This window comes from Mesoplodon densirostris, chromosome 9 (assembly GCF_025265405.1).
Source record: "Mesoplodon densirostris isolate mMesDen1 chromosome 9, mMesDen1 primary haplotype, whole genome shotgun sequence".
In the NCBI taxonomy this organism is placed as follows: Eukaryota; Metazoa; Chordata; class Mammalia; order Artiodactyla; family Ziphiidae; genus Mesoplodon; species Mesoplodon densirostris.
The window spans coordinates 18,090,528-18,112,902 of NC_082669.1; the positions used below are offsets into that span (position 1 = coordinate 18,090,528).

The window sequence follows — 22,375 nt, forward strand, 5'->3', positions numbered from 1 at the left end:
AATGTCTATATGTGTAAAACTGGTCACTTTGCTGTACAGCAGAGACTGGCCCAACATGGTAAATCAACTATACTTCAATAAAAAAATAAAATAAATTCGAATTAAGTAAAAAAATACCTAGCACTTAAAAAAACAGATGTCACTCATATCTTCTTTTGCATATCACTAAGTGATATTATTCATCTAATCAAGGGTGAAAAACTAGGAAAAAGTGTGGGATAAAAGAAAAGATAAGCTAACCCAGTAATACAATTACTTACATTTCTTATAATCCTTTTTTACAAATAAGCCTCAGAACAACATTCTTCAGCAGGCCTAGAAATCAATAATCCAAATTAAAAGGGAGAGTCAGTGTTCTTTAAGAAGCATAAAAATGGAATGACTTCCATGTAATAGTTAGCAAGAGTAAGAAGCTGGAATCCATTCATAACATGGAGAAGAAGGGAGGTACTGCTTCTCTACAAGAAAAATGAAAAGCAATCAGAAATAATAGAAAAACAAAAAACTATAAAAGAAAGTCAGAGTTCAATATGCACTTTAAAATGTGTAAAGCTTTTTGGATACTGGTGGAAAGGAAGAAGAAGAATCCATTTGACCTTGATTCCAGAACATTCTTCTTTGAGTGGCATAGGGGTTATTACTATGGTACTATAAGGAAGAAAGGCACCCTTGGTTGTGACTGAGTTTCTTCTCTACAAAAGGTCATGGCTCCTGAAGGGCAGGTCACCCCTGGAAATTCTGGTAACTACTCCTTCCCTTGTCACTTCTGACTTACAGACTGCCAACCGTGGGGAATCACCATCCTTTCTTGGTTTCCCTTAACCCTGCCCACATTTTTGTAGAAGGTCCCTTCATGAAACTCGCTTCCATCACCTCTTTTGAGAGCATCTGCTAGTATCCTAACATCAAGAGAAAGAGAGTGAGGCAATACTTTGAATTCCATTTACGTTCCACCCAGGGATGATTGTAGGCCCATGACGTAAGTGTGAGATGAAAGGAGAGACCTGAATCTCCCTTTCCCTCTGTCAGTTTCAGTCCCATGTCCATAAGCCCCTCATACTGTGATCATCTTGTGCCAAGTATGATTCCAGTGTTTGACTGTTCATTTGTTTGTTTGTTAGGTCCAAACGGTTCCTAAACACAAACGTACCTTGGGCTTAAGCAAATCAACAGAAATCAATTCCCATACCCACTGTTAACTGATGTAGAATGACTGTACGAGTTACTCAAAAGCTCCCGTCCTGCATCTTGGTGAAAAGATCAGGCTAGATCTGTTCCCACTCACCCCTCTGGGGACCTTCTGTGGGCAAGGCACAGCCTCCATCCCCACGTGCAGTGGCGCTTCCTGTCCGTATGTCAATGGAAAGACGGGTTATGTTGGACTTACTGAGAAACCTTTCAGTCTGGAGCTCTATATGCTGATAAAACAAAATACTAAACTTTATATAGCCTCCAAACCACAGCATAACTTTCCAAATCAATCTGGCTTCCCATGTTGGGTCATGAGAAGGGACCTGTCAGATGTTTCCATGTGATACCAACACATCTCAACAAAAGCCCAAATCCAGGCATAAAGCTCATCGACTAATGGTTAAATTTTCTGTTTTCCAGGAAAACACCTCTCCTGATGCCCAGGTCAGCTCAATTGTAAAGAGCGCTGCCTCTCCTCCATCCCACTTCAGGTCCACTTCCATCTTGGCTTCCTTTCCCTCATTTGCCCAGTGCCAAAGCCCTTCCAAGTCTGCTTCACTCAGCTGCCCGGAGACAACCACACTGTTTCTCCACACCGTGATTCCAAATGCTCGAGTAAACTGATTCAGTTGTGAAATAGACAACACGGACTTTGAATCTCCCCATTCTGGGTTCTTTTCTCCTTCCTCGGTGCCCGCTTCTTCCATCTCAAGTTTCCAAGATCTTTTTGCTTGGAAGCAAAAGCACTCACCCAAATGGTTGTTTTTTTTTTTTCAATTATGTATATTTGATCTGAATCTCCTTTCTAATAATGACAAATCTTTGCATTAACATAGGGCTTGCTTTGCAGTACTTTGACATGGTCATGGTGCTCTTGTAAGATTACCATTTTTGACCCAGTGTCAGTGTGGCCAGACTCCCCTGCTGGTTATTGATATAGCACGATCACCCTTCTCAACTTAGAGCAGTGAAAAGGCCCATTTCTATACAGCACTAACGAGGTACTTGTCATTAAGTACACTGATTGATCATTGTGTGGGGTACTTCATATGTGCTGTTCCATGTAACGTTCACAGCCACTTTGGTGTTTTTATTATCCCCACTTTAAAATAAGAGACTAAGCCTGTTTCTTCTTCCTAATGCTACTAAGTATCTATATCCTTCCTTTTCTTTTGAATATAGGCTTTTTGTTTGTTTTTAGGACAAGGATTGTTCCAAAAAAAAATAACAATAATGGCTATTTATTGAGCATTTACTATGTACAAGGCATTGTAACAAATGTTCTATAAAATTGCCTAATTTATTCCTTTGAGGTGGGATTACCTTAGAAGAGAGAGATGAGATACTTTGTCCTGAATTACACATCTAGCAAGTGACAGAGTAGGGTTTGGACCTGGAACCATCTCACTCCAGCTCCTCAGTACCACAATCTCCCTAGTTTCTAGGTGGACCAATCAATACAGTGATGAATAATTTCACTGAAATGTCAATAAAAAATAAAATGATGTTGTAAAAAACAAAACGTGTTATGAAAATCACTTCCTGTTGGCTAACTGCATAACAGAACATCTGTGGAACTGGAAAAGAAAAATTTAAAGTATTACAAATAGTACCTAATAAGAAAATTGGAAACATAGCACTCATGATTTTATCTGAGTTGAAAGTACACAGAAAAATTCAGCAGTGCCTTTGGTATGGCTGTATTCCTTAACTGATCTGTCGCTTCCCTCAGGGAAATATTAACCAATCTCCTACATCATCTCCTTAAAAAGAGGCTTACCCGGTAGATTCTTGAAATTCTGTGTAAGAGCACTGGAGGCTAATTAATTGGTTGCTTGCCTTATTTCACTCTTATTCTCCCTGCCAGATACAACTCTGATGTTTATAAATCTAACTTTATACAGTCTCCATCAAAGACAGGTTGGCCTCACGTACTTGGAAAATAAGATGTCTTAAATTGAATGGGTCTCTCATGCTGAACATTTTATGCTATTCTTTCATTTTTTTCTTTCTCCAAAGTTTATTCTCTCTTCTTAAAAAAGTTCCTTAAATTTGCTACTTATTCTTTTTTGCTTCTTCTCAAATCCTTGTTCACTTCCTCAAAAATAAAATTAGAGCCATTCCCCAAGCGTTCTTCCCTGGTTCTGTGTCTGTAATTCCATTTTAAATCAGTGGTCTCTTGCGTAAATTCCCAAATCCTGACTGACTCCCTAGGACAAGCTCTTCACTCTCTCTTTTCTCTCTGCTCTACCATTCTCTTATTTTGCATGTCATCAATTTTTTTCTGATATATGTTTCTTTATCTTTTTCAACATTTTTGCTCCACTCTTATGGTCCTTTCATTGTTTCTGCCCTTTCGGTTGGCAGGACTGAGTAGCCCAACTACCATACGACCCAGCAATTCCACTCCTAGGTATATATCTGAAAAAACCCAAGAACTGATTTTAAAAGATTACATGCACCCCAATGTTCAGAGCAGCATCACTTACAATTGCCAAGACATGGAAGCAACCTAAGTGTCCATCAACGGATGAATGGATAAAGATGTGGTGTGTATATGTATATATATATATATACACACACACACACACACACACACACACACACACACACACAATGGAATACTACTCAGCCATAAAAAAGAATCAAATTTTGCCATGTGCAGCAACATGGACTTGGAGGGCATTGTACTAAGTGAGATAAGTCAGACAGAAAAAGAAAAATACTGTAGGATATCACTTATATGTAAAATCTAAAAAATACAACAAACTAGTGAATAAAACATAAAAGAAGCAGACTCACAGATAAAGAGGACAAACTAGCAGTTACTAGTGGGAAGAAAAGGGGAGGAGCTATATAGGGGTGGGGGAGTGGGAGGTACAAACTCTTGGGTATATAAGATAAGCTACAAGGATGTATTGTACAACATGGGGAATATAGCCAATATTTTGTAATAACTGTAAATGGAGTGTAACCTTTAAAAGTTGTATAGGGACTTCCCTGGCAGTGCAATGGTTAAGACTTTGCCTTCCAATGCAGTGATTGTGGGTTTGATCCCTGGTCAGGGAGCTAAGATCCCACATGTCTCATGGTCAAAAAAACAAAACATAAATAAAGGAATAAGAAGCAATGAAAAAAAGAAACCAAAAAAAAAAACCACCCCAAAACATAAAACAGAAGCAATACTGTAACAAATTCAATAAAGACTTTAAAAAATCAAAAAAAAAATATAAAAATAAAGAAATAAAGAAGCTCTTAAAAAAAGACTGAGCAGCCCATTTCTGCTTCTTGTTTTCTGTATGATCTGAATTAAACAAATTATTGATTTTAAGCCCAGTCCCCTTTTCCTCTCTTTCTTCTTCCCCCAGGGATGGAGGATAGGCTCCTGTTGGCTTATGAAACTTTTGTTTCTTTCTGCATGACTGTAGAACAGTGGTTATCAGATTGACCTGTGAAATTTTCCCAGGTAAATATTTCTCACCTTCCTATTTCTTCTACCCTTATCCTGATATTCTGGGAGTGGGGTAGCATGGGAAATAGTAAGCAGACACACACGTTTTGACAATGCTTTAAATGTGGTTTTCCTGCACTGAACTTCTACTCTTCAGCCATGCCACTTATTGAGATTCTCCACTCTAGAAGCTTCCATTGCCTGAGTCAGAAATAGACACATTTGTTTAAGGCGGTATCCTGTCAGTTGATGAATGGGCCATCGGTTTAGTGAGCAGTAAGTGGAGCGCTTCTGGAGGGAAGATGTTAGTGACATGAGAAGGATGAAAATCTTCTTTTTCATCTGTTATAATCACTTGCTTAATGCAAGGGTTAAGGTTGCGCAGATATTTATTTTATTCTAATTAAGAGTAGTTTCACATGTTGCAAGGAACTTATTTCTTGATGGAAGACATTAAAAAAATTGCTGTTTTGAGTTCATATCAGACCAAGTCTCTGGTTCATATATAGTGTCTGCCCCAAATTCTTCAAGAATTGGAAGTCTACTGAGTCCAAAGAAAAATACTGAAACAATCTTCAAGCAATGTCTAGAGGTTATCTTCTGGTTTGGCTGACTTAGACTCAAAGCCTTGGATAGAAGTAAAAAGAGGGACACTGTGCATCTCCAGTGAAACTGAAGGAGTCAATGTCTGTGCCTGATGAGGCATTAAATCAACTGCATCCTCCAGAAGAACAAGACTTGATTTTTTTTTTTTTGATGAAGAGATGCAACAAATAGGAGGATGAAAAAACACATTTACTGATTGGTCTGATAATGATTCAGACTGTGAAATTGATGACTAAGATTCAAACAAGATTTTGATTATAAATGAGACACCACTTTACCTGAGAAAACATCCTGGATGAGATCAAACAGACAACCACAAATCTAGGGCAAAAATTACATCTGAACTTGCTTAAGTTATCAATGGTGGTCTCTATTATAATGAACAGGATTTATTCACGGAAATAGATGGAAACAAACATAAAGACAGTCATAAAGAAATTGACAAGATGATCTAAAGTTCATATGGAAATTCAAGGGACCCAGAATAGCCAAAACAATCTTGGAAAAGAAGAACAAATTTGAAGGATTACACTTCCAATTTGTAAAACTCACCACAAAGCTATAGTAATCAAGACAGTGTGGTATTGACATAAGGATAGACATTTAGATCAATGGAATAGAATTGAGAGTCCAGAAATAAACCATGTGGTAAGCTGATTTTTGAAAAGGGTGCCAAGACCATTCAATGGTAAAGGAATAGTCTTTTCAACAAATGATGACAGGACATCCAGATGGCCATGTGCAAAAGAATGAAATTGAACCATTACCTCATACCATATGCAAAAAACTAACTAAAAATGTATGGAACACTGTGATATTATGTTTTATAGTAAGAAATATATACTAGTCTTCACCCTGTTTCTGGCACAGAGCTCCTAAAACCCTTGGAATTTCCAAAGTGATGAGAGCAGTAAAGGTATCTTTTGTTATGCTACTGAAGTGATTTTTGACTTAAGGATAGGGCCTGTTTGCTAATCAACCATGTGATTAGAGGGCTGAAAATTTTAGTCCCACCCCCTGACCTCTGGGAGGGGTGAGAACCTTGACGTTGAATCAATCACCAATTGTCAGTGATTTAATCAATCACAACTATGCAATGAAACCTCTGTTAAAACCCAGAAAGTACAGGGTTTGGAGAGCTCCCTGGTTGGTGAACACATGGAGGTGGCGGGAGGGTGGTGCGCTTGGAGAGCACATGTGAGCTCCAAGCCTCTTCCCACGTAATCTTGCCTTAAACATCTTTTCCATCTGGGTGTCCCTGAGCTACATATTTTTATAATAAACCAGTGATCTACTAAGTTATAACGTTTCTCAGAGTTCTGTGAGCCCCTCTAGCAAATTAATCGAACTTGAGGAGGAGGAGGTTGTGGGAACCTCTGATTTATAGCCAGCCAATCAGAAATACAAGTAATAACCTGGGCTTACAACTGGCATCTGAAGTGGATGGGTGGGGCAGTTTTAGAGAATTGAGCCCTCAACCTGTGGAATATGATGCTATCTCTGGGTGGATAACATCAGAATTGAGGTGAATGCTTGGGCACCCTGCTGGTGTCTGATAACTATTTGCTGGTATGTAGGCACCTCCCCTTTGCCACCCACATTGGATTTGGGTCCAGGAACCCATTTTTTTTCTTTTTCTTTTTCTTTTTTTGTGGTACGTGGGCCTCTCACTGTTGTGGCCTCTCCCGTTGCGGAGCACAGGCCCCGGAGACACAGGTTCAGTGGCCATGGCTCACGGGCCCAGACGCTCCATGGCACGCGGATTCCTCCCGGACCGGGGCACGAACCCGCGTCCCCTGCATCGACTCTCAACCACTGCGCCATCAGGGAAGCCCCAGGAACCCATTTTAAACACTTAAATGTAAGAGCCTAGAACTATAAAATTCGTAGAAGAAAACACAGGCATAAGTCTTTGTGAACCTGGATTAGGCAACTGTTTCTTATATGACAACAAAAGCACAAGAAAAAATACAAAAGAAAAAATAGTATATTGGAGTTCATCAAAGATGAAAACTTTTGTATTTTAAAGGACACCACCAAGCAAGTGAAAAGCCGACTCACAGAATGGGAGAAAGTATTTGTAAATCATACCTAGAATACATAAAGAACACTTACAAGTCAATAATAAAAAGACAAATACTGTAACCCCATTAAAAAATGGGCAAAGAATAAAAAGATATTTTTCAAAAGAAGATAGACAAATGATCAATAGCACATGAAAAGATACCTGACATCCTCAGCCACCAGGAAAATGCAAATAAAAACCACAAGGACATAGTATCTCACACCCACTAGGATGGCTATAATCAAAATGACAGACAGTAACAAGTGTTGGCGAGGTTAGGGAGAAAATGGAACCCTCATACCCTGCTGATGGGAATGTAAAATGGTACAACCACTTGGGAAAACAGTCTAGCAGATCCTCAAAATGTTACATGTGATTCAGGAATTCCAATCTTAGGTATACATCCAAGAGAAATGAAAACATATGTTCACACAAAAACTTGTACATGGTTGTTCACAGAAGCATTGCAAAAGTGAAAAGAATTCAAGTGCTCATCAACTGATAAATGGATAACAAAATGTGGTATATCCATATAATGTAACATTATTTGGCAATAAAAAGAAATGAAGTACTCATACACGTTGCAACAAAAAGACATTATGCTAAGTGAATGAAGCCAGTCACAAAGACTACGTAATTGTATGATCCCATTTATATGAAATGTCCAGATTAAGGAAAGCTGTATAGACACAGGGCTGGTGAAGGAGAGGAGGGGAATGTAAGGAGCTGCTAATTGGCACCAGCTTTCTTTTTATGGTGAGGAAAATGTTCTAAAGTTGACTGTGGTGATGGTTGCATAGTTCTGTTTATGTAACAAAACCATTCAATTGTACACTTTAAATGGGTGAACTGTATCACATATGAATTTTACCTTAATAAAGATGTTATAAAAAAAGAAAACATGCTGTTCTGTTGGTATAGAATAAATTCTTTAAATACGAGTTCTGAAGACATTTTCTTGCATAGAATCTCAAGCCATGCTAGTGACAGCCGGCTGACAGTGAAGTATGGCTTGATGTTACACTAGAAAGCTGGAGGAAGCTTAAGGAAGAAGGTGGACAGTATAATTGAAAACTACCTCTCTGATGTCACAGAACGTTCTTATTCTCAACAGAAAGATTTTATTTCTCAATTTTCTTACTCTTTGTGAAGTACAAGAAATCAGACGACAAGAAAGGAGAGTAGAAATGCTATTTCATCATTGTTTGGGGCAAAGAAAGTTCTGCATCAGGCAGACCTGTCTGCAAATCCTAACTCAGCTCATCATGGAGCAACAAATGCCAAAGTTATTCATCTAATTGTAGGGCTACAGCTGAGGAACACTGTTGAAATCTGTTTTCTCATACATAGTCCAGGAATAATTGGGTATTTGTTTTTTACTAGCTAGGGTCAGTGAACACTAGCTAGTAAAAAACAAATACCCAATTATTCCCAGACTATGTATCCAGAGATTTCTTTGGGGGAAATAACCTCCTCAATTCCTGTACTTCTGGTGTTTTTGAATGAATTCCTGGTTTTCCATATATGTGCCTCAAGCCTGGCTGATCAGCACATTCCATGGTTTAGGGATGGGGACAAATCGAATTTAGTCACTGGGATTAAGCTTATGACCTTCGTTTGAACTACTGAAGTGGAGTTCTCTGCTGCTGCTAAACTGAATCTGACAGTGTAAATATCTGGAGCTGCTCAACCCTTGTTGCACATTCACAGCCTGAAAGCATGGGTAGGATGGACACAGTAGAGAGATGCAGAGGGTTGGGGCCTTGGGGACATCATATATGGTCCTTGCTAAAAGCGTATCAGCAACAGCCCTGGACCTCTCAGTTATATACGTTGATACATATGTTTTTAAGCTTAAACAAGTATAAACTGACTTTTCAACTGTACCGAAATGAATCCTAAACGTAGAATGATCTCTTGGCTAGTTTCTATGGCTGTGTAACAAATGACCCCCAAACCGGATGGTTTAAAACAAGAAAATTTCATGGTTTCCAAGAAGAAAACATTTATTTTGCCACAGTCTGGGCAAGGATTGAAGGTGGTAGCTTATTTCTTCTCTACTGGGTATTCAGCTGTGGTGGTTTGAACACTGAAGGCTGGAATTATTTAAAAGCTTGTTCACTTACATGTCTGGTGTTTGGTCTGGGAAGGCTCAAACAGATAGGACTGGAGAAGTTGGGGGTCCTTTCTCTCTAATTCTCTCCCCCTCCCTCTCCCTCTCTCTCTCCCTCCTCCCCTCCTCTTTCCCCCTTCTTCTTTGCTCCCCCCTCTCTCTAATTCTCTCTCCCTCCCCCCTCCCTCCTCTCTTCTCCTGTCTCTCTCCTTCTGTCCGTCCTTCCCTCCCTCTCTCCATGTAATCTCTGCATGGCAGCTTCAGGATAGCTGAAGTTCTTAGATGTCAGCAGAAGACCCCCAAGGGAGAAAGAGCTGGGGAGAAACTCTAACATTTTTTACGGCCTAGCCTCATACATCATGCAGAGTCACGTCCACCATAGTCCAAGGCCCACCCAGATTCAAGAGGAGCAAACGCAGACAAAGGAGTGGCAACATCATACTGTAAGAAGAACACATGGTTGGGATACACTGGTGTGGCCATCTTTGAAAATACCATTGGCCACACTTTGTGGGGGTATTTGTAAGGATTAAATGGGGAGTTCTTCAAAAGACTATATTACAAAGATATAATATAGAACTGAAGACCAAGATGAGCTGAGGGACCCTAAGGAGACCAGTGTGAACTGGAAATAATTCTGTGGCCAAGCCAGGAAAATGCTAGAGAGAAGAGATGGAAGAGGAAGATGGGTGGAGAAAGTAATTACCCAAGTTTTCCCATGTTGAGCTTTAAGGGAAATATACACAGAAACTTGGTAAAGGAAATGTGAAAATGACATTGATGTCATAGATCTGTTGTTGTTTTTACATATGCTAGTATTTCTGATGAAAATTGTTTATTTACTTATGTTTGCACTCATGCTTGAGTAATAAGAGAGCGTGGGAAATGGTGCCAGCTTCTTCTCTCGGTTCAAAATGCCCATGACTGAAGTTTTACTCTATTAATCCCATGACTGGAGCCAAGTGCCAACCTCAGAGTTCCAAAAATGTATCTTCAATGCTTTTTTGAGAAATCATGTAAGTATTTTGGAAGTTTAAGCCGTAAAATTAAAATTAAAGTTACAAAGTGTGAGCCAATGTTGTATAAAATATGAATGAGATTATTGCTCAAGAATGAGAATAGAAGGATAGGAGAATAGAAGGATAAAATGGATAAAGCCTGCAACTAAATTGATCGACTAAGTCATAGTAATAAAAAAAATCCCCTTTAGATGTGAAGTCTAAAATATTCCAAAGGAACTAGCTTTCCAACTTGATAAAAGTTATTTTGCCTCCTCTGAATGTCAGTTTCTTCATGGACAATATGAGTGAGTTGGGTTAGAGTGTCCTGACTCTTGTGGGGAGGTTGTCAGACTTCTTTCATAATCAAACAAGAGTTCTGGATGCTCTTCCCAGAGAAGATGCACAGACACGCACATATTCCACATGATATCAGGGCTATGGCCTCTAAGTCCAGGTTTAAAATTCCTGGACGCCTGGCTTTCTCTGTCTTCTTCCTCTAAGTTCTGTGGTCGAGGAGACTTGATTTTGGTACAACTTTCATACCTCCCCAGCTGTGAAAGGACTATTAGCCCTTCTTGAGTTCATCATCAATTCTTGGACCAAGGGTCAGCTTCTTTTTTTTTTTTTTTTTTTTCGGTATGCGGGCCTCTCCCATTGCGGAGCACAGGCTCCAGACGCGCAGGCTCAGCGGCCATGGCTCACGGGCCCAGCCGCTCCACGGCACGTGGGATCTTCCCGGACCGGGGCACGAACCCGCGTCCCCTGCATCAGCAGGCAGACTGTCAACCACTGCGCCACCAGGGAAGCCCAGGGCCAGCTTCTTGAGGTGTTACGTGTGCAATCACACATGGCCCCATGCTCAGAAGAGCCTTACACTTAGTTTAATGCTCTATTGCCGCCATCTTGACATTCTTAATAACTTTTGGACAAGGAGTCCTATATCTTCATGTTGCACTGGGCCCAACAGATGATGTAATGGTCCTGCCCTGGCCACCCTCTGAGTCTCAACCCTTCCTTTTCATATTCCTGAGAAGTGGTCATCCAGGCTCTGTGTGGACTCATAGAGCAAGGAGGAACTCCACACTTTTCGAGGCAGCTGTGTCAATCCTAGGTAGACCGGAGGGTTGGACATTTGCTTTTATATTGTGCTGAAATCTACCTCTCTATAACTGCACCCACGGATCACAGTTTTCTGTGTCTTGTGTGATGTTTCTTCTGACATAAGAATGTTTTACATCTTTTAAGACAACTACCATTCCCTGCCACCTTAAAAGAAATCTATTAAATTAAGGAAATACATCTTCCCTTCTTTGATTGATCCATGGAAAAAGAAAGGCTGTAGAAAGCTCACACAAGATGAAAGACCAGGGCTTCCTTGGTGGCTCAGTGGTTGAGAATCTGCCTGCCGATGCAGGGGACACGGGTTCGTGCCCTGGTCCGGGAGGATCCCACATGCCATGGAGCGACTGTGCCCATGAGCCATGGCTGCTGAGCTTGCACGTCCGGAGCCTGTGCTCCGCAACGGGAGAGGCCACAACAGTGAGAGGCCCGCGTACCGCAAAAAAAAAAAAAAAAAAAAGTAAAAAAAAAGATGAAAGACCACCTGAAAGGGCCAAATATGAAAAGGAAATAAAGTGATTAGGTTTGACATCGGAGGATGAAAAAGCAGGAGAAAATTAAAGAGGATCAGTAGGGTTTCTGCTTCTGAAATGGAAACAAGCCGTAGTAGTGTTTTTTGCACCATAAAAAAGTCCCCAAAGAACAAAGTATGCTAATGCAATTTGCTCTCATTTTGAAATTGGTAGTATTAAGGAACAGATCTCTTTTTTGGTAAGGAAATGACTGAGCTTTGGTTATTTCTGAGGCCCTTCTTTTTAAATAAGTATCTTAAACAGCAAATAACATAAATAAATAGGCTTTAGCACCACCGTGCCAAAACGTGGCTATTTGTTACGTGCCCTGACAGAGTATGTCCTTCCTCGGGAGTAACTTACATTTTATTCCCCTGTGTTTTGTTCATCTGTGTGCTCTGGCATATAGTACAGTGCCTGGCACACAGAAGGCTGTCTGTAAATCTTTGATTCTGTCGTGTATGTTTCTGTGTCTGTGGCACAGATGAGCAAAGATGACTCTCCATGTTGGGGGGATGGAGAGGCCTGTCTTGATGACCACACAGCTAATGGCTCCCTTCATCAGGCATCAGTTCTAACCACATGGGAGTCAGGCAGGGTGCAGAAGCTGGGAGGCATTCAAAATGACATTTTCCTTTTCACATGGTCCTCATTACAAAGAGGAAGGCAGAACCTACTGTTTTTTCCATTTAAAGGCATAGCTTTATCACTACTGACACAAAGGGCATCTAGAAACAATTAAAATTGGAAAACTGGCATCCAAAGGATAGGTGACAGCAACTCTGCAAAGCAAAATGGATTGGCCTAAAAAACTCCATCCAACAAGCCAATTCACTTGGTTGTCAGGGAGTACAATGTGCAGCTCACCTTTTCTGGGGCCCCAACCAGGAGACCAGCTTGCACAAAACCACATGTTTGGCAGAAGTCGTATTGTTTTGTAGCACAGCTGACTGGCAACGCCTGCCCTGAAATGTTCCAGGTCAAAACCATTCTGTAGGACTCTCAGACATCAGCAGTACACTTGTCCAGACCTGGAGAATTCAATCAGCCAGTTGTGAGCTGGTCAACACGTGAGAAAAGCAGTCTTGGGTATTATTAGTCAGCTGTTGCTAAGCTGCTGTATAACACCAAGCAGCTCCTCAGCGGCTCCACGGCTTTCAGAAACATAGGTTTCCTTCTTGCTTGCGCTACTTGTCCTTGGTGGGTCAGCTGCCCCTCTGATTCTTATTTCATCCATTCCAGGCCCCCGGGGGGAAGATATGGACCCTCTCTGGACATACTGATCTTACTACAGAAGTTAAAGAACAGTCACTGAACTTTGCAGTGTTCTTGAAAGGCTCTGCTGGATACAGGTGCATCACTTCTGTTCATATTCCATTGCCCTTAACACAGAACTGACTATTAATATGCCCCCCGAAAGTGTTTCTGGAAAGATACATTTGGACTATATTTTAACTTGCGCTATCCTCATATTCAAATTCTGCATTTTCAAAATAATCTCTTTTTTAAAAAAATTGAAGTATAGTTGATTTACAATATCAACTATTAGTTTCAGGTATACAGCAGAATGATTCAGTAATATAGGTACATATATACCTATATTATATCTATATCTATATCGATATATATATAAAAATTCTTTTTCTATATATAAATATATATAAATATCTATCTATCTATCTATCTATCTATCTATATATATATATAAATTCTTTTTCAGATTCTTTTCCCTTATAGGAAAATAACCTCACTTTTATTATAAAACTTTTTTTTTTTTTTTTTTTTTTTTTTGCGGTATGCGGGCCTCTCACTGTTGTGGCCTCTCCCGTTGCGGAGCACAGGCTCCGGACGCACAGGCACAGCAGCCATGGCTCACGGGCCCAGCCGCTCCATGGCATGTGGGATCCTCCCGGACTGGGGCACAAACCCGTGTCCCCTGCAACGGCAGGCGGACTCTCAACCACTGCGCCACCAAGGAAGCCCATAAAACTTTTTATTATAAAATTTACACATAAAGTCTGGCCAGAAACTTGTTCCCCATTCATTCTTTTTTTATATATATATAAAGTTATTTATTTTTTTGGGGGCTGCATTGGGTCTTCGTTGCTGTGTGCAGGCTTTCTCTAGTTGCGGCGAGCGGGGGCTACGCTTACTGCGGTGCGTGGGCTTCTCATTGCGGTGGCTTCTCTTGTTGCGGAGCACAAGCTCTAGCCACACGGGCTTCAGTAGCTGTGGCTCAAAGGCTCTAGAGCACAGGCTCAGTAGTTGTGGTGCACGGGCTTAGATGCTCTGCGGCATGTGGGATCTTCCTGGATCAGGGTTCGAACCCAGGTCTCCTGCATTGGCAGGCGGATTCTTAACCACTGCGCCACCAGGGAAGCCCTCCCCATTCATTCTTTTTTCCAGCTATCTATTAATGATTTTACCATTTTAAATGTTTTAATGCATTTTATTTTTTATTAGTTATCATATGGGTCAAAATGTAAAAAATATGAGTATACAATGAAAAGTCTCCCTCTCCCCACTGTAGCCTGGCCATCCAGTTTTCCCACAGACAACCAGCATTATTTGTTTCTCCTCTATCCTTTCTTCATCTTTTGTGTAAGCATGAACAATGAAATCTCAATTCATTTCCATTTTCCTAAGAATGTGGTAATTACTAACATTGTTTTCTGTGTGTTTGTCGGGGGGGGGGAGGGACATAGGCCCATCTTCCCTTTATGACTTTCTCCTTTGATCTCCCATATTCTGACTTGTACAATTAGCCCCGAGCAGGCAGTGATCCATTACCATTGCATTCTTTATCCCCCTGTCCCAAGGGAGCATAGCTCACAATGTAACAAACTGTTTTCATGAAGAAACAATAAAACAAATATTACTGTACTGGGTCAGGAACTCTCCAAGTTATTTTCTATCCCCCTCTCCAATATTATTAATCTTCAAAGTCACCATGGTGAAAGGTTTTTCTGACAACATATCAAGAGAGAAAAATTTAGCTTGTCTCTTACTCAAGTTGGTGGTGTCTATCTATCTCTTTCTTGTTTCCCTCTCTCCTCTGCTATGGGAAAGAATGTTGCTCTTTAAAAAGTTCACTACCAAACAATGATTCAGATCTCCTAAACTTTCTCATGAGGAGCACTTTCTACTTTTCATTTCTCCCCAACCTGTCTTCACCAGGGATGGAAGAAAGTCCTTGAGTGGATATGAAGACAGGTTGGACTTAGAGAAGGATTTTACCATTGGGTTATTGACTGGATTCCATTATTTTGTGTGCCCAGAACTCACCCACTCCCTTTTCTGTGTATTGCCTTCTCCTTCTAGAAGCTATCCCTTCTTCCTGTTTAAACACATGGTTGATTTCGGAGTAGCCATGTTAGTTCAAATGTAGTTTAAACACTAGCTACAACTGATTAGTCCAGAGGTGGACAGCAGATCCAGCCTGAGTCAACAGCGTTTTTCCCAGGGAATTTAGACTTTGGTTTGAGACTCACATCAGTCTCTTTCCAGATTGCTGAACCTACCAGTAACACGTAAAATTCTGTGGGTTATTTTTGCTGTTATAGGGATGGAAGAAATAGATGTAGATGGTCTGAAGAGAGAGAGGAAAGAAAGAAACAGATGAGATGGAGAGTTACTGAAAGCATTCCTGTCCCTGGCTCCAGCTGTTTCTGTCCTTGCTTTGCAGCAGACTTCGTAACCTTCTTTTGGTATAAGCTATTTCAGGTTGGCTTTCTGTTACTTGCAACCGGAGTCTAACAAATACTGAGGGGGTGTGACAGTACCAACCAGCCCTGCTTTCTACTGGGTAAGGCTTTGAGATCTAGCACCATCCCCTACAGAAAGCATTTTATCCCCTCTGCCAGTTAGAAATTTATACTCTTGCAAAAACTTACCTCCTCAGATCATGTTTCTAACTGAAATATTTAGCTGAAATAATTTTTCTTTCATAAATGTTGAATTACAGTTGACTGTCATTGACATGTTGCTTATGTGGCAGGAAAACACTTGTTTGGGATTAAAAATTTTTTTTTAATCTAAGTATTTCTCCTCTCCTATTCAAGCAAAACCTCAGCAGTATTCTGACAAAAGCTACGCGTCTTGCATATGTAAAAAACTGAACCCATAAAGGAGGTGATATTAAGTGCTTCTGGGGAAATTTATCAAAGCTAAGTAGGAATACCCCACCTCACCCCGAGGGATCCAGAAGCAGAGGAAACTTTATTTACCAGGCAGAGCCCCTGAGAGGTGGCAAGACCCCAGGAAAAATGTGGAAATGGTGTGTCTGGGCAGAAAGGCAGCCATAGACATCTTTGCTGAGATCTGCATGCCCCAGAGAGGCAAGGAAAGAGCAGAAAGATGCCAATGCCCCCCACTCATGTCAGGAAGTAGAACAGAAGACAGCTGGACCTAAAGGGGCCTGTGAGGACAGGAACGGGTCATCTCAGCCCTGACCTGTGAAGGCCATGCCCACGACCGTAACTACAGGTGTCTGTGCACGTGTGTGGAGATGGGACTGGTGGGCAAGATGCCACCACCTCCGCCAGCGCACCCAATGCCTTGACTCCATTGGAGGCCCCTGGAACTTAAGACAAAACTTAGGAAATGGAGGCTATAAATTGGTAAGAGAAAGTTTCCCCCAATCTTCAGAATGTAAGCCAGAAAGAGAAATTAAATGGAACAATATAGAAAATGAAGTTATATTTTGTGCGTATTTGAATTTCTGGACTGAGATTCATACATGGCTACCTGTTATTACATCACTTTACTTTATATTTAGGGCAAACAATGTATTTCCAAACACAACTATATTCAGTTAAAATCTGTAATGAAAATCTAAGAAACTGTTGCTTATTCTGTTCATAATAACTCGTGAGCACTTCTGTTATGTCAAGCATTGTGCTAAGGACTTAAAATTCATTATTATATTCAAAATTTATAATAATTTTAAAGGGTAGAAATTCTTATTGTTAGTATTTCATAGACGGGAAAATTGAGTCCTTGAGAGGATAAAAATCTTGCTCATTTAAGAATTATAAAGGATTCCATCCTATTTGTACCAATTGCTTCTGTCAAGAGACTATTTAGATGGGATATCTATGCCAGAATAAGAGTTCTCTAGGGATTCCAAAGTAACTACACAGTATATGAAGCCAAGATCACCATTAAGTAGCTTTTATAAACTGTTCATTAGCATGGAAAGGCATTCAGTGAGGGCCAACTTGAACCAGAAGCTGTGCCAGGAACTCGGGTTAACAATGGAATCCTCTCCTTTAAACAGACCTGGTCCTGGTGGAGCTGTTAAAAGGCTTGTCAGGAGACCATCCAGATTTAGTTTCTGGAGCACACTAGCCATTAAGTCAGAAAAACACAGCTTTCAGCACTTGAAAGGACCAACACAAATCACTTCAACAGGTCACTGTCTCAGACAAGTAGGGCACCACTGTAATACTTCTGTTGGTGGCATAATCAAGGTCCTGAGTGATCAAGGGGTCACTATCCCCCCTTGACCTTTTAATTATTTTGTCTTTATCTTGTCTTTTAATATGGTACTCTTTCTGCACTATCACACTGTTCCTCATTTCCTCCAGAAGTGAATTATTTCTTTTCTAAAAAACTCTTGCGAGGGTTCAGATTACACAAGAAAACAAAAATCAGAAAATGGAAATTTGTACAACTATATACAGGTATTTGGTTTAATCAAACACAATGGTCCCATATTAGGGTTCTCCAGAGAGATAGGTCCAATAGGAATATGTACATAGAAATATACACACATATATACATATATATAGGTATATATATACACACACACAGGCACACACACACACACATATATATATACACATATATATATACATAAATATGGAGACAGAAAGAGAGAAAGAGAGAAGGAGAGAGAGAGAGAGAGAGAGGGACTAAGATTGAAATAGAATGGTTGGCTTTAAGGAATTGTCTCACACTATTGTGGGAGCTGGCAAGCCTGAAATCCATAGGCCAAGCTGGCAGTCTGGAAATTCAGGTAGGAGCTGATACAATTTTAATTATAAGCTATACAGGGTAGGCCACTCAGGCTGGAAACTCAGAGAAGTTTCAACTGGCAGTCTTGAGGCTAAATCCCTTCTTCTGGAAAGCTCAGCCTTTCTTTCATGGCCTCCAGCTGACTGGAGGAGGCTCACCTGCACTGTGGCAAGGGAGTCTGCTGTATGCAAGGTCTCCTGCTTTAAATGTTAATCATACCTAAAAACATAACTTTAGAGCAACAAGACTGGTGTTTGACCAGACCAGCTACAATCACTGACCCAGAAAGTTGAAAAGGAATAAATTCTGCCAAAGACAGACTGCATGAAATTTTTAGTACGTGTTCCACCCAGAAAGTTTCCATGGTCAACACTTCTTTGTTTAAACAATTTCAAACATATTTATTTATCGATGAAAGTCTTTATTATGCTCAATATACTGGGAATTCCTCAAGTAGGGGGCTATAGTTTGTGGTGATCTCTGATTTTTATCATCATATAATCTTTTTGTGTGAAAGTCATCTCCTCTCTACTAGTGTTTCTTACTTTCTTTCTTTTTATTGAAGCATAATTGACTTACAATATTAGTTTTAGGTATACGACAAGTAATTTGATATTTTTATACTTTATGAGATGATCACTGAGATAATTCTAGTTACCATGTCACTGTACAAAGTTATTAAAATATTATTAACTATATTCCCTATGCTATACATTATATCCTCATGACTTATTTATAACTGCAAGTCTGTACCTCTTAATCATCTTCACTTATTTCATCCACCCCCCCCGTACCACCACGCCTCCTCAACCAGTGATCACCAGTTTGTTCTCTGTATCTATCAGTCTGTTTCTGTTCTGTTTGATTTGTTTTTTTATATCCCATATATATACAGATTCCACTCCTGGAGAGAGTTCCAGCAGTTCCCTGCCCTGTTGGCAGATGTATTTCATTCTCATACAGTCTAGGTGTCCTTTAAACTACTGTTATTTTGCTTTCACTCACAGGGTGGGTGGGTCTGTGCGTGGGCCCCTCAGTGATACCCGTCCAAGTTGAGGGTGGGGTTCCCCTAGATACCATGCCTCTGTCTACCCCACCCATCTCCCTGTGGTCCCTCTATTGTCGGTTGTGCAGAAGCTATTCAATCAGCCATAAGTTCTCTTTCAGGAGGAATTGTTCTATATGTAGGTGTAGATTTGGTGTGTCTGTGGGAGGAGGTGAGTCCAGGGTCTTCCTATGCCGCCATCTTGGCCGGGACCCCAAACCGTTGTTTCTTGATGCAGAAACAGTGATCAAAATAAAAAACAATCTCTCTTTTTTGAAGCTGAGGAAACTGAGACACAGAGAGGTGAAGGACCCTGGCTCACAGAGAGTGGTGGCAATTCCAGACCCAAGTTTACTGACTTCAGCGTTCTTACCAAAAGGAAAATATAAAAAGCTAGTAGTAAGTGGTAAAGATTGGGGCCATTCCTCGGGAGGTGTTTAATTTGGGGCCGGCAACTGTGATTGATTCTGTACCTCTCTAGCATTTCTATGTAGCTGAAGTTAGACCTGATGAATAAGTATTAAATGGCAGATGGGTACATGATGGAACTGGAAGCCCAGCTGGCTTTGTCTTGATGATGATCGTGTGTGTGTGTGTGTGTGTGTGTGTGTGTGTGTGTGTGTGTGTGTGTAGATTATCATCTGGTGGAACCCTCTCTTTTTTCCCTAGGGCCAGTGACAGCCCAGTTGCCAGCAGTGGGTGGTGGGAAAAGCTGTTGAGTGGGTCAGTCTTGGGGTTTGAGGCAATTGCCTACACTTGCTATACTTTGAGCCCAAAGATGGAAGAAATTCCCATCTGGTTAAAAAAATGATGAGAAAAATTACAAAGCAATGATGGCATGCCACTCAAAGAGGAGGCTATCAAAGTTAATAATTAACAGAGGAATGTTACCCCCAAATCTCTTTCCAAGAGAGTTTTAAAATCCTTCTTCTATTGATTCTTTTTCCTTGGCTATTGGTTTGGGCAGAGGATTAAAAAGCTATGATTTCAGATTTGATATATTCTCCTCCAGGAATAGACATCCTCCCAATGTGTGAATTTCTTGTTTTTTTTTTTTTAAGTTGAAGTATAGTTGATTTACAATGTTGTGTTAGTTTCTGGGTTTTTAAAAATTGAAGTATAATTGATTTTTAATTTCTTAGATTCATTTTAATCTTTACATTAAAGCTTCCTGGGAACTCTTTGGGTATCCCATGGCAGATGACATTATATAGCCCTGTTTGTATTTTCTTTTATGTCAGAAGCATCAAACATAGGTGTCAGTATCTATTTTATTATACAGTGTTCCTTAACACTCTAAAAAAACTGGATAGGACTGAGACATACTAAAACCATAAAACTACCCCATAGGGCCAGTAATGCAAACAGATCAATATTTTGTTTGAACATGGTCTGTACTAGTCCTTTAGAAACTAATCTTGAAAAGTAGGAGATAATCACCATCGCACACCCCCTTTGTCTTTATAATTGTTATGGACTTGCTCCCAAATCCTCTTAATGCTCCTAAATTTTTCTCTTAGGGTTAAGAGACGCTAACATTTAATATTCATGGTATAAATCAGTTCTTGGTAGGGTTCTTACCCCTGCACTCTACCTGAGGTCAGCATGGTGTCTGAAAAATGCAGAGCAATAGATGCTATCAGCATATGTACTTTCTCTAAACCTGGTTCTTAGGCTGGGTTTCCTCACAGCAGAGCCTTCAGGAGGGATTCGTGCACAAGTGATTTACTGAGGGAGTGACCTCTGGTGAAGTCTGTACGGGAGTGAGGGCAGCATAAAAGCACAGAGGAGGAAGCTGCGTAAGGTGTGGTTTCAGGTCAAGTCTAGCCTCGGTCTGATCCCATGGGAAGGTCGGGAGCAAGGGCGACACCACAGAATTGTCAAACACTGAGCCGGGGGTGGGCGCTGTATCCCTGTATCTCTCAGTTAATGGCTGCGGATCACCCTGAGGGAGCGTGTGACCTCTCAGTCATTGCTGGGTAGGGGGGTACCACAGCAGTTCTCTGAAGAAGGATGCAGCAGCTGGGGAAATTGTACATTTGCCCAGTAAATGGGATCTAAGTAGGTCACCAAGAACATCTATCATACCTAGGCAGACTTACTGTCCTGAATTCCTGCTTCCGTTCTTATTCTCCTGGCCTTAGCTTAACAACCTAGAATGAACACTGAAGGCATCATAAGCTGAAAGAGCCAGCTTTTGGCAGTCAGCTCCTGCCTGCACCCACAACCATGTAACCCACATATCAACTGGATTTCCTAACTCTGAATCCCAAAATTTAAACGTACATCTTCAACCCTTGAAACCCTTTGCTATTTTCTAGTTTTATCGACTCTTTACTCAATTGACACCTTTTGTGATGTCAGATGTCAGGGGATTTTTGCTTGGATATCATAGAGTTTTTCATTCTGACTCTACAGAAGCACCACACAAAGGTTGTACAAAGCTCTCTGCTTATCCAAATGAGACATTAATGAGAATTTGGCTAAGCCTGACCACTCTGAGATCCATGGGCTTTATTCCCTTTTCACTTCTGTGATGCTTTTCACTTGCTGTGAGACAGCAAAACTCTATTGCATTGGCACAGGCAATACTCCTAACCCTCCCAACTGTCTTAAAAAGTGTATGTCATTGGTCAGTAGAGGAAATGGAAGGAAGAGTTCCATATTCTTATTGTGGTTCAAAACAGAACCCAACTAAAGAGAGTAAATATTTTAGGTTTTGCAGGCCACATACAGTCTCTGTCACATATTCCTCTTTGTTTTTGTTTGTTTACAACTCTTTAAAAATTTAAGAACCAGTCTTAGCTCTGAGGGCCATACAAACACTGGCCTCTAGTGGGATTTGGCTCATGGACTGTAGTTTGAGAACCCCTGCTATATCAAAGAACTTACAAATGTAGCAACGGCTCCAACAAAATTGAAAAAAACAAACCACTTAAATACAAGTCGCAGCCATTTGAGAAGCAAAGTTGCTGATTAAACAGCTATTAGAATCTCAAAATCAACATTAAACGTCTTGCTAAAAGCAGGCACATTCAGTAAAAAGGACCAGAAAATGAGTTATTTCATAGCAGAACTTATTGTCCCAAACAGCAGGTTACATAGTTGGTGAGACCCTAATAATATGATCAGGTACAATTATTGTAAGAAAAATGCTGGGACAAAATGCAGTACGAGAAATTGAAAAGGTTTCACACTGTCAAACAGTGTGATAAGTTGAAGTACAGTTGTTCCTTGGTATCCATGGGGGATTG

At 40.5% G+C, this 22,375-nt stretch overlaps 1 pseudogene; it reads left to right on the plus strand.

The window, feature by feature from the left end:
- Positions 1-2,050: 2,050 nt before the first annotated feature.
- LOC132496463 (la-related protein 1B-like) lies at positions 2,051-5,703 on the plus strand (annotated as a pseudogene).
- The last annotated feature ends 16,672 nt before the right edge of the window (positions 5,704-22,375 follow it).